This window comes from Camelus bactrianus, chromosome 35, assembly GCF_048773025.1.
Source record: "Camelus bactrianus isolate YW-2024 breed Bactrian camel chromosome 35, ASM4877302v1, whole genome shotgun sequence".
Taxonomy (NCBI): Eukaryota; Metazoa; Chordata; class Mammalia; order Artiodactyla; family Camelidae; genus Camelus; species Camelus bactrianus.
Genome location: NC_133573.1, coordinates 12836871 through 12854043, shown reverse-complemented (window position 1 = coordinate 12854043; position 17173 = coordinate 12836871). Strand labels below are relative to the sequence as shown.

General features: G+C 50.3%; 1 long non-coding RNA gene across 1 annotated transcript; it reads left to right on the top strand.

Moving 5' to 3' along the window:
* Positions 1 to 11108: 11108 nt before the first annotated feature.
* Positions 11109 to 16634, top strand: LOC141576014 (uncharacterized). Its single transcript, XR_012504177.1, has 3 exons — positions 11109 to 11330; positions 11922 to 15592; positions 16220 to 16634. It is a non-coding gene; the product is annotated as an uncharacterized LOC141576014 (long non-coding RNA).
* The last annotated feature ends 539 nt before the right edge of the window (positions 16635 to 17173 follow it).

Sequence of the window (17173 nt, the reverse complement as noted above, 5' to 3'; positions counted from 1 at the left end):
TTACTGTCACTGCTCCTCCCATGGGCTCTGTCTGCGGAGGCACAGACGTGGAACGTGATGGAAGAGAGGACTGCAGTGTCCAGTTCCCCGTCACCATGTGCTTGGTCTCCTCTGATTCCTTGCCCTCCCTCCACCTCCAGCCCATCCATCGCCCCCGCCTGGGACTGCAGACCCAGCTCCCTGTCGACCGCTGCTCTCTGGATCCAGCCCACCCTTCGCACAGGCCCTGCCCTCCCTACTCACATGTGCCTGCGCTCCTCGCATTCTGGCTCCACTTCTTGGGGTGGTGTTTCACCACCTTGCCTAGATGGCTCAGAGAAAACCGAGTGAGTGTTTTAGGCATCCCGGGCCAGAGCAGGGGAGGACAAGAGAGCTGCAGGCCAGGAGGGAGTTCTGTGAGGGACAGGCAGGCGGCAAACTGTGCGCCCTGCCAGCCCTAGGGCCTGGCCTTGTTACAGGAAGGCTGGGTCAGGATCACCGCCATTCATTTCATGAGCGTTTGTTGAATGCCACTGCCACTTGCTGGGAATCAGAGGTGAGCAAGGCAGACATGACTCGACGCCGCGTGGAACTTCAGTCCAATGGGGGAGACAGACACACACCATGAAACAGGTGAACAAAACAACCCCGTGTGACGGGCGCTGTCCAGGCACAGCGGGGTGCTGAGATCAAGACACAGAGGCTGGCCTGGAGGCCTGCTTCAGATCTGACGGCAGGGAAGCCCTCTCTCAGTGCCTAACTCCACTTCCCATATGAACTGTTTTCTCATCCCATACGTATCTGGAAAGACTTCCATCCACTCATCTTACATTTTGCGTGTTTGCTAATGAGAAAAAAAAAAAAACCCAATCACAGGCTTTGAGCTCGGGAAACCAGAAGAGCACCAGCACCCCTGGTCCCCGCCACATTTCCCTCTTTGTCCGCCCTTCGACACCTTTTCCCTGGTTGCATTTAGGCCTGGATTAATTTTGTTCTGGCCCGAGGCCCACACCCATTTGCAGGGCTGCTCTCTACATGGGTCAGGTCCACAAGGCCAGCCTGAGCTCACACACCATCCAGCTGGTGGCCCTGAGCCCCGAGCTCCACACTCACTGCAGAAGGATGGAGAGGATGAGAAACCCTGCCACGGCCTGAAAGCATGACGCACAGGGCTGCCCTGCGGTCAGGCTAACGGCTAAACCACTCCATCACCCTTATGTTCTGCTTGTCAAACACTTGCGGGATTCCATTTTGGGCTTTAGACATGTAATTATGGTTCCCATTGTTTCCAGAGGCAGAATTACACCTCAGATTATAATTAATTGTGAGTCAGGTGAGTCAGGTGGAGTGCCTGCTTTGACTTTATACTCTTCCCTACATGGTTCATCCAAATCCTCGCTTCATCCAGTGCCACCATGCACTGTCCAACCCCACGAGTCAAGAAAGTACATGTTACTGTTGTCATATTTAGCTGCTGTTCTGGGTGGGTAACTGCAAGCTAAAATCCATTATGGGAAACTCCATTTTTTCCCTGCATTTGTTGGCATCATCAACAATTCTGTCACCGGGAGCATTTGGTCATTTACTCACATAGTCATTCACTCAGTCAATGATGTCCCTGTAGGTCTGTTACGTGAGAGGGGCTGTGCTAAGTGCAAGGTAAAAAGATATGGTTTCCGGCCTCAGAACTGCCCCTGGGCAGCGCTCTAGTCACTGGTGCCTGCCCGACTCACCCCAGACTCGTCCCAAATGCTGATTTGTCAGGTCCAGAGGAGGCTCTGGCATGTAGATCTTGGGGAAATACAAAACAAAACAAAAAACCTATGATAATTCTGATTACATCCTTGGGTTATGAACCCCAGGGCTAGTGATCTTCCCAGAACTCCAGAGAACTCCCCTCCTCTTTGTGGGCTGGCATAGCCATCAGCCCCTCTCTGTTCCAGCAGACCGCAGTGGACCTGGGCCAGCATAATATTGGGCTCGTGGCCTGGGAACCTGCTCGTGCCCGAGGTCACAAGGTCAGGCCAGTGCTGGCCCCCTAGTCTCATGCCCACTCTGGCGGGGCACATCTCTGCTGTAGTTTGTCCTGGGCTGGCTGGGGTCCCTCTGGGCTGAACTGCCCTGGTCCCCTAACCCTACCCTGGGCTCTGAAGCTCCGCCTTCTGGTGTTGGTTCTGCAGCTCCATCTCATAACTGTCGGATACCCTTTCTCAGTGGAGGGGAGACCCAGGACACCCGGTCATGGAGGCCAGTCATTGCTTCTCTGTGGGCTGAGCCACGTGGAGCTAATAAAGCAGTCAGAAGGGTAGCCTTTCGGAGGGGTGGGCAGGAAGACTCGGCCACCCAAGGAGCTGCAGAGAGGGAGGACTGGGCTCTGGCAGCAGAGATGGCTGGGAGTGGGGGTGGGGGCAGGTTCTGTTTATCAGGTGCCCATGGGTGGGGGAGGCCTGCACAAGGCAGTTAAAGGCCTGAGCAGAAAGCAGGACCCAGATAGGACACAGGCCGGCCTGGCCCTGCCTCTCTCGCCTGCTCCCTTGGCTGCTGCTCCCTCCGCCTCCCCCGGCTGCCAGGGCACGGCCGTCCCCTCCTGCCGCAGGCCCCAGAGTGAGTGTGACTAAGCCCCAGGGGTCTGTCCAAACGCCGTGGGACCACCGCCCACATGTCATTTTTGAGTGAATGGCAATGGTTGTCTCACGCAAGACCCTCGCCAGTTTGTGAATCCTGGTTCTTTCTGGTTGGTTGGTTTGTTTTCATTTTTATGATTATGTCTGATTTTGGATGTGACATTCTGCCCCAACACAGCTGATGGGGGGCCAGAGATGGTATATTCAATAATTCTGAATTCTGTTTTAAGTCTTCACATATAACAACTGGCCCAATCAACCCGGGTTTCAGTGTATCTTCTGTCTGGATAAATGGAGTCAATTCATAGTTCTTTTTTAAAATTTTATTGAGGTATAGTCAGTTCACAATGTCCCAATTTCTGATGTAGAGCACAATGCTTCAGTCACACATATAATACGTATATTCCTTTTCAGATTCTTTCCCATTGTAGATTAATACTAGATGTTGAATATAGCTCCCTGTGCTGTACAGTCAGACCTTGCTGTTTATCTATTTAATTCATAAAGTCTTAAACAGGTAAGCTGGATGAGAAAGATAAAACCAGAATTAGCTGGTATAGATTTTCTAACTGTGGCAATTTGCGGGCTCTTGACTTAAAAGCATCGCCTCTCTCGGTAGCATGTCATCTGTGGGATCATTTACTCAGCTTTCCCTGAACACCTGATATGTGGGATCACCTGGGGTGCCTCACAAGCCATGCCTCCCACCTCCTCGCCCAGCCCCATCATGTCCCCACCCCCTCACCCAGGGACCACCAGGCACATGTGCAGTACAAAGTGAACAGATGCGGTCCCTGTACCTCAACTCGCCCCCTCAGGTGAGGGTGACAGCCACACATCAATCATCCAGGGTGACGAAGGCTCGGGGGCCTCTGACCCAGGTCTTAATGGATGCAGAGTGGAGAAACAGGGACGTGGACGGAGAGCAGGTGGAGGAGGGCAGCTCTCCATCTAAGCACGACCTGATTGCTCTGTGAGGGGCTGTCCTGTGTGATAGTCCTCACTCTGCCTCTTCAAGGTGACCAGAGTCACACGTCCTCAGCCACCCTCCAGGGCTGGCTACTAAGTTGGAGTGTTGTGCAAAAATGTGTTACAGTTCAGTTGTGACAGCAACCTGGATCCAGGCAAGAGACCAAGCAGCACTCGGAGAGTTGGAGAACTCAGGTTTATTATACCAGCAGGCCCAGAGGAGTTAACACTTCAAGCTCCGGACCCCGTCTGTAGGTTTACACAGGCCTTTATAGGCTGTCAATTTTACACTTTGCAACATCATATGCAAATAAAGTAACAGAAGTTGACCAACCAGGAACAAGCTTTGTAGAAATAGACCAATCAGGAGTGAGCTCCATGCAAATAAAGTACAAGTGGACCAGTCAAAAGTGAGATTAATAACCAGTCAGGAGAGTAATAACCAATCAAGTGAGAGTAATAACCAATCAGGAGTGAAGGAAATAACTAATCAGAAGTGAGCCCAGGGAACCAATAGAATTCTAGGTGTAAGTTAGCTGCTTTAAAGGCAAAAAGTGAGATAAAGCCTCTGGGCCAGGGAACCGGACGGTGCTGGGAGAGCAGAGGCCCTGCCTAGGGGTCCTGCCAGTCTTTTTATGGGGCTTCCCGCCTCATTCCCCCCTTTTGATGCTCTCTTTAACATCTGTAGTGAGCATCCACCTTAGAGTGGTGTCCCTTATTCATCATTGGGTTCTTCCTGGTCCAGGGGCCTGTACTGAGTAACTCGTAGCTGTAGTCTTAGTGACTATTCATGCGATAATGAAACGGGTCATGAGATTAAGGATGCAGGGACCAAACAGCAGCGCTAGAAGGATCATAAGGACGGGGCCTGCTAGGGGGAGGAGCCAGGAGGCCCAACTCCAGAGGTTATTCCATTGTGCCCAGGAATTTGCTAATCCCTGGTTTCTGCGTTCAGCTTGATCTCATAGTTTTTGGACCATATTTGTGACAATTCCTGATTGATTTACATAGAAACAGCATTCCTCATTTAGGAAGAGACAGAGTCCCCCCTTTTCGGTGGTGAGCAAGTCTAAACCCCTCCTGTTCTGTAGGACTACTGCTGCTAGGGAGTCCAACTGGTTTTGTAGAGTCATTAAGGACTCAGCCACCTGTTTTAACCCTTCAATGACCTCAGCAGATAACTGCGGGTAACAGTAGGATGATGAGGCTGTTCCTCCTATTCCCGTGCCCACTCCAGTCGCTATTCCCAGCCCAATGAGTAGTGGTACTAACCGGATGGCCCTTTTTGATAAGAGTATGGGCCATCAGGGGTACAGGAAAGCTCTCGTTATTAGCTATTATGTCCATCTGAGAGTAAGGAAGGCCAATGTGCAAGTACCTGTCCAACTGGCTGGCAGGCACCGGTAGGCGTGTGCCCCACATACAAAAAAGGATCCTGGGCTCGGTGTGCACCAGAGTTTGGCAGGCATACAACCATAAACAGTTGTGCAGTTATGGGTTTGGGCACACTGGGCAGTGGCCAGATTTCCTACAGAATGTTTCATCCCCAAGTTGTAGATGCAGTCAGGAGCCATATGGGCCAACTGTGCATTAACTGACTTGGGGCTTACATCTGCAGCCAGGGGACCACACAGGGCGGCCATTAAATTCGGTTAGATTTGAGACCTATTGAGCTGGCTACATGCTGGAGGGGGACGGGACGCAGGCAGAGCCAGCAATCACGTGCTAGTTGTGGGTTAGTAGCATTAAGAAGGTGATGGACCTTGTTTATTAAGGGACTTAACTGGGGGTCCTGGTTATAGAGCATGGACCTAGGTCTATTTTTCTTTTCTCAACCCGTGCTAGGTCTATAGAAGGGCCCTGAGCATGTGGGCCGGGGATTTTTTCTGGGGAGTAGGTCCCTGCCAAATGCAATTTGGTGAACGGGTCCCGTTGGAACCCCCGTCATGTAAAGAGGTATGTCAGCAACTACTTCTATAAGAAGGGTTTGGGGTTTCATCATTTTTAACAGAGGAACCCATACCTCCATTAGGAGACACCGACTGACCGTTAGGTTTTCTATTGTAGAGAGAGAGAGTACAGCTGGTGTTAGTTTCTGGCCTATGTTCCAATCCTGGGGTGCAGTGGCCATCAGTCCTACAACTAGTAATAAAGCAACAACACTCAATAATAAAGTAAGGGCAGCAGTTCTTTTTACGTTTTGATTGGTTGTTCCTCAGGCTTCCGCCGTGCGTTGACTACCAGCTTCCAGGTGTGGCTAGAGCAAGGCTTGGCGCTCTCTGGCAGGTGAGGCGGGTGTCTCTGGCTCTGACTGCAAGTGGTTCCTCGAGGTCCGGTTGATTCACCAGACGTCCTTGTCTCACAGTGGTGCTTCTCTCTTTACTCTGGTGTGATGAATCCACGGGGCGATACCTGCAACTTTAAGAGCTGCTGGGATGGTTAGTTTAACTGTGTAGGGGCCCCACCAAGCGGGTTCAAGGGTCTTTGTCCAATCTTTTATCCAGACCTGATCTCCCAGCTCATATGGGTGTAACATTGTTCCCAGTGAGACTGGGATCCTGTCAGTTACCCACCCATGGACTTCTCGCATAGTTTTTTCGAGACTCTTCATTTGTTCATGAAGTTCTAAGCTTCCCACCTCTGTAACTTTTTCTCCTAGTAACATCAGGGGAGGAGGTTTCCCATATAAGATTTCAAAAGGGGAGAGTCCAGTCTTGGACCAAGGGGCATAGAGTATCCACTGGAGAGCCATGGGCAGAGTGTCAGTCCAAGGTTGATTAGTTTCTCGACTGAGCTTTATCATCTCCTTTTTTAGGGTCTGGCCCATGCGCTCTATCCTCCCTGTATGCTGGGGTGTGTAGGCTTCATGTAGATTCCAGCAGATGTTTACTGATTTTTCCACTTCTTGTACTATTTTTATTATGAATGTGGGTCCATTGTTCGACCCTATGGTTAATGGCATCCCAAATCTGGGAATGATTTCTCTGAGTAAGGCCTTTGTTACTTCTCTTGTCTCCTCAGTCTGTGTTGGGTATGCTTCTACCCATCCTGAAAAGGTGCAGATAAAAACCAGCAAGTAGTTGTATCCTCTGCCGGGCCCCATTTCTGCAAAACCCATTTCCATATCTTTAAAAGGAGCCTGGCCATAGGACTGGATTTCTCTTGGTCCAGTTGACCCCCATCGTGCATTATTCTGAGCACATATGAGGCAGCGCTTTGAGACTGAGGCACAGAGGGATGGAAGTTGAGGGATCAGACAGTACTGTTCCAGCAAGGCCTCTAGGTCAGTCTTTCCCAGGTGGGTGAGCTCATGTTGTTGAAGGACCACCTGGTGGGCTAATCGTTCAGGTATATATATCCGTTTGTCAGGCATCACCCACCATCCTTCCTTGCCGCAGGATCCTCCTTTAGTTTTTGCCCGTGAGATTTCCTCATTGCTGTATGCTGGACGTGTTGGCAGCAGTCTGGGTCTGGGTGCTGGTTGAACCTTCGGGATGGCCCCAAGATCTCTGGCATGGCCTGATTCACTTGCCGCTTTGTGTGTAGCTTGATCTGCTAGTTGGTTTTCTCTGTTTATAGGGCCTTTTCCCTTTATGGTGTCCTCCATAGTGGTTGATTGATGTGTCTCTGGGCTCCCAAACTGCCTCTCACTGTAGTACATGGGGGACTTCTCTGGCTTTTCCATCATGCTGGTCGTAGACACATTGGTTGGTTTCTTTGCCGCGGCTTGCAACCCATGTAGGAGGGCTCTCCGGTACATCCGCAGAGCCTCCCATTCGGCTTGGGAGTTATTGTTCCATTCTGGTCTTGTGTCTGGGGCTGCATTCCGGGCCCATTCCTCCACATCGATGGTTTCCTCTGGGGCCTCCTTTTGTAGCCATTTTATAGTTTCTGTTAAAATTTGCTGTCTTTCTTCAGAATTGAAGAGTGTCAGAAGCAGCTGTTGAATGTCATCCCAAGTCGGCCGGTGGGTCTGGAAGATGGACTCTAGGAGGTCAATCATTGCCTGGGGTTTTTCCGAATACGGCGGAGTATGCTTTTGCCAGTTCAGGAGATCTGTTGTACTGAGAGGCTGGTAGTACAGGATGGAGTGGCCGGGCTGTACGGGGCCACCATTGTTAACTTGTTGGGTCTCTTGGGTCTCCTGGAAAGGCATCCGGAGGGTGGCCGCTGGCTGGGCAACCTGCAGGGCCGAACACTTTTTTCTTCCTTTGGGCTCTTGGCCGGTAACATGTTGGGGCCCTTGGGTTTCCCAGAGAGGCCTCCGGAGCATGGCTGCTGGCTGGGTGGCCCGTGGGGCTGAACGGCGTTTCCACCCCTTGGGCTTTCGGCTAAGAGCCTGAGGCCACCATCGTTGCACAGGCAGTGGTGGACCGTCCGATAGAGGCAGCTGTGGTGGAGCTGCGTCTGGCAAGGGTACCATTGGCAGTTCTTCAGGGTTGCCCCGAACGACTGGCTTCATTCTGTCTTTTTTCATCTTTAATGTTGGGACCACAAGGATCGTATATTGTCCCTGTCCCTTTGCATAGACCTGGACCCACGGAGGCAAGGTTTCGGCGATTGTTAGCCAAGAATCAATATATGGGAATTGGTCACGGTGCCCTGGGGGCGTGGTGATTATCCAGTGTATGGCCCCGACAGCTGACAGGTCTAGCGTACCTTCCGGGGGCCATCCCACTCCAAAGGTGGGCCACTCTGACTCGCACAACCTGCGCAATTTTTGTGGTGTCAATTTAACTCCATAGTTTCCTGAGAAGCCCTTTTGGAAATTTCTAATCATGCAATCTAGAACTGTTGGCTTTGATTCTGAGGATCCCATTACTATTAGTTGACAGGCTTTATGATCTATAGGTGTGAGTCTGCTTCTGGCACTGAGGACTGTGACCCCAGAATCTTTGTCCCACTCCTCAAAACAGTGGAGTTCTCAAAAAGCTGGCTGCCTCCCTGGGCCTAACGTCTACCTGCTTGGCTGCAAATGCTGCCGATGGGCTGGGGTTTCCACGTTAGGCAGGCAACCCCGAGACTCCCTCAGGCCTGCAGGAGCTCTAGAGGTCCCTGTACAAAGTCTTTATAGCCTGAATTGACAAAGTAAGAGGCCAGGATGGCTGGCAGCAGCATTAATAAACCAAAATGAAGGGTGGGCCTCAAAAGAGAGTTCCAGCCAGTCCTGGGTTGGCTCCCTCTGGCTCAAGTCTTGTCTTAATTTTAGACAGAGTAGTATATTGATGCTGATTTATCACGACAGGGTATTCCGGGGAACTGGTGACAAGGTTGTGTCAACCTCTTTAACGTAGTCTCATCTTAGTCCCTAAGAACACACAGGTCGTTTACTCATAGGCTGTTCTATGTCCCTTTCCCTCCCCGTGTAGCCACCCTGTGCCGGTGTCGCAAACGAGACAAAGGGAGGGTTTCGCTGCATCCGCCTGGCCGCTCCCCTCGCGCGGACGAAGATGCCTCTTAGCTTTGGCGGGTCAGTATAAACCGCTGACTCCGATCGATACCCTGAAGGGCCGATACCGCCATGAGCCATATGAGGTCACCACGGAACCGCAGGTTGGGACTCACTCAAACTCTGTAGCAGAATGCCGTGGAGCTACAAACTCGAACCTGATCGCATGCTTTTCAGGCCACACACACACACACACACACACACAAACACACAGAGGTTATTTGCACATTCCCTCCCTATCACCGAGGCATCCCTTATCTAAACTAATCTAACCAGATCTCCCAGTCAGACTACCGTCAGGCGGGGAGCCTAAAGGAAATGATTAGTCTCTTCTGTCCACTTGGACAGAACCTGATTAGCCTAACCTAACTATGGATGCTTCCCAGGGCTTCTACCTTGTTCAGCTGTGTTGCTTGGTGAGTTGGTCTGTCCCTCCACTGAGTTCGGTTGGGGCACAGCCACCCAGAGGACTGAATCACCTCCGCAAAGAAGGACCCAGAATACCGTCGGGTGGCGCGCCTCCTACTTCACTTTCAGAGCTCCCAACCTCCAGGCGGTTGCTCCACTGTCGTGGAGGGTCAAGGTGCCGGAGTGGTTGGAATCTCCCTGGGGCCTCCAGAAATGCTGCGGGAAAATGTGTTACAGCTCAGTGTTACAGCTTAGCTGTGACACCAACCCGGATGCAGGCAAGACACCAAGCAGCACTTGGAGAGTTGGAGAACTCAGGTTTATTACACCAGCAAGCCCAGAGAAAATAAAACTTCAAGCTCTGGATCCCATCTGTAGGTTTACACAGGCCTTTTATAGGCTGCCAGTTTTACACTGTGCAACATCATATGCAAATAAAGTGTAACAGAAGTTGACCAACCAGGAACAAGCTTTGTAGAAATAGACCAATCAGAAGTGAGCTCCATGCAAATGAAGTACTACAAATGGACCAATCAGAAGTTAGGGAAGTGGACAAATCAGAAGTGAGAGTAATAACCAGTCAAGAATGAAGGAAATAACCAATCAGAAGTGAGCTCAGGGAACCAATAGAATTCTAGGTGTAATTTAGCCGCTTTAGAGGCAAAGAGTGAGATAAAGCTTCTGGGCCAGGGAACCGGACGGTGCTGGGAGGAGAGCAGCGGCTCTGCCTAGGGGTCCTGCTGGCCTTTTTATGGGGCTATCCGCCTCAGGAGGGAAAAACTCAGACCTTTGTTCTCAGGAGACGGGGAGGGAGTTGGTGAAGGCTGTTTATTTCTCTTCCTTTTGACGTTAAGACAAACCACATTTAACTGCTGCCTGGATCCCTGCTCAGGTGGTCAACATCCCCACTGGCACACAGGCCCCCTCCCTGGCATGGCCGGGCCCCGACAGGGACGCACCCTGAACCCGCAGAGAGGTCTGCGCCATGAGGCTAAAAATAGGTGAGAAAGCAGCCCAGTGTCAGGGATCAATGCTCTGACCAGGCCCCAGGAAACCCAGCTGTCTCAAGTTCAGGCTTCCTCCCAGCCACGCCACAGGGTCGTGAGAGACTTCCCATCTTGGCTGTGGGAGCTAGGAGAGGGGAGGAAGTGGAGAGGCAGGATGTGGTGGAGGGGCTGTGTGCTGCCTGCAGGGCCAGCGCTCCGAGCAAAAATCCTCCTACGGACTCTTTGAACAGTGCTAACGTTGAAAAAAACCAAAAGGGTGCACACACACCCATGCACACACACACACACACACAGAAAGCCCCTCTTAATCTCCTTCAGTGGAAACTGGGATTTGGGACCGTTCTCATAGGGGGTGGCCAGCTCTTGGTTTTCAGGGTCTTCTGAGTATACACAGCCATCAGCAAGACCAGGAAAAAGGCAACATTTATCCTGATAAAGCGGCACCCGCCCCCAGGTTTATGGACATGAGTGATGGAGGAAATTCAGAGCAACAACTTATCAGCAGGGATTTGCAAAGCACCCGGCCAAGCCCTGTGTGTGACTAAAAGCTGGAGTCCCTTTTCTGACCCCTCCCCGCCAGAAACACTTCCCTCTGCCCTCCCACAGCAGAGCCTGTCCAGTGATGGCAGGAGTTTCATTCAGGGGACATGAGTCCAAGGGGTTGGAATTCTAATAGCTTTCAGTCCTGATCTGATGTGTTCTAGGACAGAAGAAACACTTCCTCTTTGCTTCTGAACTTCTTCCAGAAGGAAAAAGAAAAAAAGTCACTCGCAGGAAGATGGAGTAACAAAGTTCCCCTGCGTCCCCGGAAGCCACTTCGGGGAGCTTCTGTGAGCAGGGGGATGAGCTGTCTTCCAAGCGTGTTAGACACGAGGCGCTCTGAGCACATTTCTGGTGAGTCACCGAGGGGGAGGACTTGCTTTTTTAGACTCTGACATGGATTGTTACCAAAACATCCAACGCAGTTATCATCATTTTGGGACTCATACATTGAGAAATACTGAAAGGCTCTACCCTTTAACTTTTCATTTATTTACTTATCTATATTTACCCTAAGCAATGCCCTTGATTTTCCCCAGCTTTATTGAGATGTAATGGACAAGGCTCTCCCCTTTAGATCCTCACTTAAAGGAAATGATCTTCTCAAAAACGTTGTTCTCTGACTCTTCCCTGACCCAGAGAAGAGTTTCTTCTGCGTAAGTCCTCCTTGATGGCTGTAAGGCAGGACTGACGGGAAGGGATGGGAGAGGGAACGAGAACTCTCACCTGGGCAGGCCTCCCCATCACACTAGCGCAGGCCTGGAGGCTGAGCAGCAGGTGGTTAAGACTCTAGCCTGAACTCACACGGCCCGGGTTCATGGAGGAACTGAGTTATCCACCCAGGGGGGGAGGGCGGATTTCATGAGCTAACACACAAGCACTTGGCACAGAGCGAGGGCTTGATAAACCAGCTCCTCCTCCAGTTACGTGGCTTCCAACCAGCAGATCTGAAACCACCTTCCATGAATTAAGCACTGGTTCATTTGGAGACAGAGGACTAGCATCCACCCACCACAGCGGCTGCACAGGAACTATAACCCGTGTTGATGAGTATTTTCGACGGGCGCGGGAGAGACACAAAGTGGCAAACAATGTGCCTTCTGGCCCAGAAATGTGTTACCAGTCTGTTCTCCTAAACACTTCCACACCCACAGAGGTAAAGCTGCCCAAGTAGAAACAACCTGCACTCCTGGGGGTTGTTAACTTACTGCTGGGGTCACTTGATCCTTCTCCCTTTTATTTCACAGGTTTTCTTGCACTTACACAATTTAGTTCTAAAGACCTGAAGTGTTACAGAATAAATTTGCGTTCAGTGATGGATGGCTCTTCTGACAACCCAGGGCTTGGCTTTGAAAGCATTTTTATGATCGCTGAATGTCACCAAACGGAAAGAGTGCAGGACACCGACTGAGAGGTGCAGGTTCCTCTCAGGGCACTGAGAGATCGGGTGACCTGCTTAAAACCGCTCAGCAAATCGGCAACAGGCAAGCTGGGATGCCATGGAGGGGGAGGGAAGGAGCAGGTCATCCTCTGTCCATGTGTCTTTAATTAGAAACAAAGGCAGTCAGGACCTTTTATCCACTTGGGGAAATGGTGAAACTTGCCTAGCTAAATTGAAAATCCCTGTCATTAATGTCCATGTGATCTAGCTTCTGGAAGGCCAGCCCCGCGGTCAGCAGCTGCGACGTGGCTTTGCGGCTGGAGCGCTTGCAACGAGTCTCGGGATGGAGGCTCAGAAGCCGCTGGAAGAGGCACGGGGAGCAGGGCCCTGCCTTGCCCACCTTCCCTGGAGCCCTCAGAGGGTGGGACAGTCATGGTCCCTTTGCTCTGTTCTCCTGAGGAGAAAACTGCACCAGATATTTTTTCCCATCCAGATGCAAAACCAAAAACTTGAGGCCAAACATTCTCGGTCCAGTGGAAACGTTTCCGAGACCTCAGAGATGCTCATTCCCCGGAGATCATTTTCCTGACTTGTAACTTGGTCAGTGATCACCCATTTTAGAGAGGTTCCGGGTGGTCCAGTTTCCTCTGGGAGCTCTGGAGTTTTCATGGTTTCAGTTTCCGGAGTTTTCTGCTGGCCTTGGCGTTCCAGGGAAACCGAACTTGCTGAGGAAGTGAGCACCGGTTCAGCTGCAGACGGCAGTTTCATGCTGAGGAAAGGAAAACCTACTTAGGCTTCCTTCCCTTTGCTTGATGCCCGGGAGCTGGCCTGAGCATGGCCCGTGTGGAGAGGGAGGCTTTGAAAGTTCGATCCCTGGCACACCTGCCCAAGAAAGATGCTCCCCTTAGAACTGCAAGACACTTTATAATGACCTCTACATTTAAAAAAATAAGCATTTAAAAAAACAGATCTCCTGCCTCCTCTTTGGGGTGTCAGAACCGCCCAGCCTCAAGCATCACCCTCCCGAAGGGCCCGAGTTGGCTGTGACTGGGGTGGGATGCGTCTCTGATTCCCGTGCGCTTTCCTGTGGTCCTCTGAAGTGTGCTAACTAGGTTTCCTCCCTGTGGAAAGATGATCCCATACAATTCAGTTGAGGAGCTATGCACTTTCACAGCAAGACGAGGGGGCCCATCTAAAAGGGATGGAAATTGCTCAAATGGACAATCTGCATTTCCTCTCCTCCTGGGGGAAAATAAATGTAAAAACATCTGTTGTGAAAGTCAGAGTTGCAGCTCCAGCTCCTCTGACTTCCTCAGCCCTTGTTTTGTACAGCAGAGCACTGGAGGCGAGGTGGGGTTTTTCTGGTTTTGGGGTATTTTGTTTTCTTTTGTTTAGTGCACACACACAAAGTCTGACATACAGCAAATGGTCCAAGGCACTAGTGTGGAGACTTAACAACGGAACAGCTTGTGGAGTGTCCGCAAGTCCCGGGCGGCCCTGGGCGGCCCTCCAACCAGAGGGGCTGGTATCCTGCCCCCTGGAACCATAAGCATTAAAAGGCACAGCCTGTCTTGTTAAATAAGCAGAAATCCTTTCCCACTTTTCCAGCCCCATCAAATGTTCCTCCTTCCAAAGGCAGGACAATCATGTGTTTCATGAAGCTAATCCAGTAGAGGACAGTTGGAGATGCAGGTTGAGAGAGGCCTCTCCGGGGTCCCTGGATTCAGTCTTCACCATCTGTTCTCGGAGCCCCGACAGGTGTCAGGTGGGAATTTCTGCAAAGCCTGAGCGGGAAGATTGGGCAAAAGCAGGTGCCCAGCTCTGGATCTGATCAGCGCGGGTATCCTATCAAATCCAAACACAAGATGGTTTCCTTCTTTCCCTTCAGAGTTGCTTTTTTCCTTCAGAGTTGCTTTTTCTAATTTCATTATGTCCCTGAGCTTGGCATCAAGGCCAATTAGAAGAGCATAACGATGAAGCCTGGGAGAGTGGAATGCTAAACAGATAAAAGCTGTCGCCGGTAGAACCCAGTGGAGCTTCCTGGCAGGAGCCACTCTGCAGCATCAAAACCACGTGAACCACTTGCCGCTCATCTCTAGGAGGCTCTGACCTTCCGGGGTAGCTGACAGAGTTGGTTCCGTCTGATTTGCAAAAGTACTCAAAATTTTTCAGCTATGACCTTGGCTTGTCTCTTCCTTTTCTCTCTTCTTCTGTCTCTTGAACAAGTCCACCCTCTGGTTCCACTGGCCAAAGATGTTAGAAGCAAGGGCTGGGGTCAGATCTGTCACTCAGTCCAGCCTCCTTTCCCCACCGGATGGAATTCTGTGCACAGGTCCTAACTTTGCTGATCTTGGCACATTCTGATATCCTGCATGTGTGGGCCCCAGATGAGCCCCCACTGTGGCCAGCTGGAGGGGTGTCACCGGGGACCACCTCTCATCACAGAGTGTCACTTCCTTTCTCAGGCTACAATCACAAGAGCTGTGTCAACAGGGCTTGGGGAAGTCACGTGAATGTATTTGGAGGTGTCCGGGATCCACGGCAAGATAGAGCCCTCACCTCTGTTGAGAGTGACTTTGGAATTATCTCCGTGATTTGCTTTCAGCCACTGAAGGTCAGGTTCTGTGGTTCAAACTGTGTAATTTCACCAAAATTTGCACAGATGAGCTGGCTTCTCATATCCACATTTCTTTTCTAAGAATCAGCATATTTCTATTTTGCCATCTTGTGTCTCCAAATATTGCCAACTGTGTGTGCCCGGGGTGCAGACACAGTGGGGCTAGAGCTGGGCTGCCCGCTGCGTGAAGACATGTCCCTCATTCGTCCTACTCTGCCAGTTTGCAGCCTGAGACCCTTGAACAGGAAACTAAATCTTTCACTCTACCATCTGAGCTAAAGACTCTGCCCATAGGGGAAGATGCTCATTGCAAGTTTCCCAGGAAGACTCCGGTGAGGTACAGGTTCCTGCCTGAGGTTAAGCTTTTTAGGCAGTGGGGGTGGGGGTGGAGAGGGTGGTTAAGAGCTGGAGGTCCTTGGGCCCCTGAAGAAAGACAAGGGTATCTAGAAGGGCACAGAAACGGACCTGCAGGGACATGAAGGCAACTTCACTTAGGCTGCATCTTCCCGGGTCTACCAGTTGATGGTTCTCCTATCTTCAGCAGAGCAGCCCTGCATGTGAAGCCTCTTGGTGCTGGGAAGCTGCCGTTCTCCACACCAAGGCCAACAGCACACAAAGGTGGGTTTTGAGTTCGGTTCATTCAGAACTGCGCTGACAACCCTGCCCCCAGCAGAGCCAGGAGCAGCTGACTCGAGCATGAGATCTAACTCGAGCTGGTTAGAGGCGCAGGGATGCAGCCATCGGTTTTCAACTCTCTGCTCATGATGCGCCTTCAAGGGCAAGGCCAACCTGGCTCTCCAGATTGGGAGAACTAATATTAAAGCAGCATCTGTCTGTTTAGGTCTTCTGCCCATTTTTTAGAACATTGTTTTTAATTGAAGACATGGAGAATAAACTTAGGCTTATCAAAGGGGAAACAGGAGGAGGGATAAATTAGAAGTTTGGAATTTGCAGATACAAACTACTGTATAAAAATAGGTAAACAACAAGGTCCTACTGTAGAGCACAGGGAACTATATTCAATAGTTTACAATGGCCTATGATGGAAAACAACATGAAAAAATACATATATGTATGACTGAATCACTATGCTGTATACCATAAATTAACACAACATTGTAACTCAACTATACTTCAATAGAAAGAAAAAAAAAAGAGAGACAAACTTTCCTTTATAAAATGAAAAAAAAAAAAAAAAAAAACCAGGCTCTTCTCTTGATCCTACCACCTGGCCTTTTCCATCAGGTCCTCCAAGAGGTGCAATCACCGTTAACACAGTCCAGGCTGAGGAACTTCCTACCAGAGAGAGGGCTGTAAGAAAACCGAACCACCCCCTCACCCTGCTCCTCCCCTGCCCCGCGACCACCCGCTCTCTGCGCCCCTTAGTCAGGCGAGCTTTCCCACCAGTCTGTTCTTCCCCTTGGTGGCACTGGTGGGAAGGAGACCTAAAGGACCCATGGGTTACCTTCTCTCCTAATCATTTCTTAACCCTTTTGCCAAACCTATGGGCAGAGCACATGGTATGTAAGTACAGTGGGAACTCAGCCATGGAAATGACTGGGGAAGTCCTTGGCCTGGACCACCTGGGACCAGGAGGAAGACACTGGGTTATAACTGGTTGACCCTTCATCTTGAAAAAACTACTAGAGTTGCCCAAAATCCTGGAATTGCTAGTTACATTTAAAATATTGTGCCTGTTAATAGAAGGAACAGTATTTGGCTTCACTGTCAACATTTATCTCAGCATGATTAAAGACATCTTATTCCTTTAAAAAACTAAGTCTTATATTCATATTTATGGTCTGTGTTCCAGAGTGCCTTTTAATTCCTTACTAGTTCATCTTTTTAAAAAATCGTATAACATACGAAAAGAAAATGGAACGATTACTCACATGACTGGAATCAGCTTTGAAATCACTCTGAATGTATTTCCTAACACTTCCTCATTGTTGGCCTCGGAAATAAATAACCCCCCAGTGGTAGCATTATATGTATATTTCCAAGGCAGGACTATTTCTCTTATTGCTCTGCTTCTAAAATAAATTCCCAAGAAAGTATGTAAAATATCAAAATGGCATTTTCCATATCTGCCAGACCTTAACATTCACATCTCAGCAAGAAAGCGTGTAACCAGCAAGTAAACGGCCTCTTTGTCAAACACAAATGTGGCAAATTCTAAGGTGGCTTCTTTTCAACTAA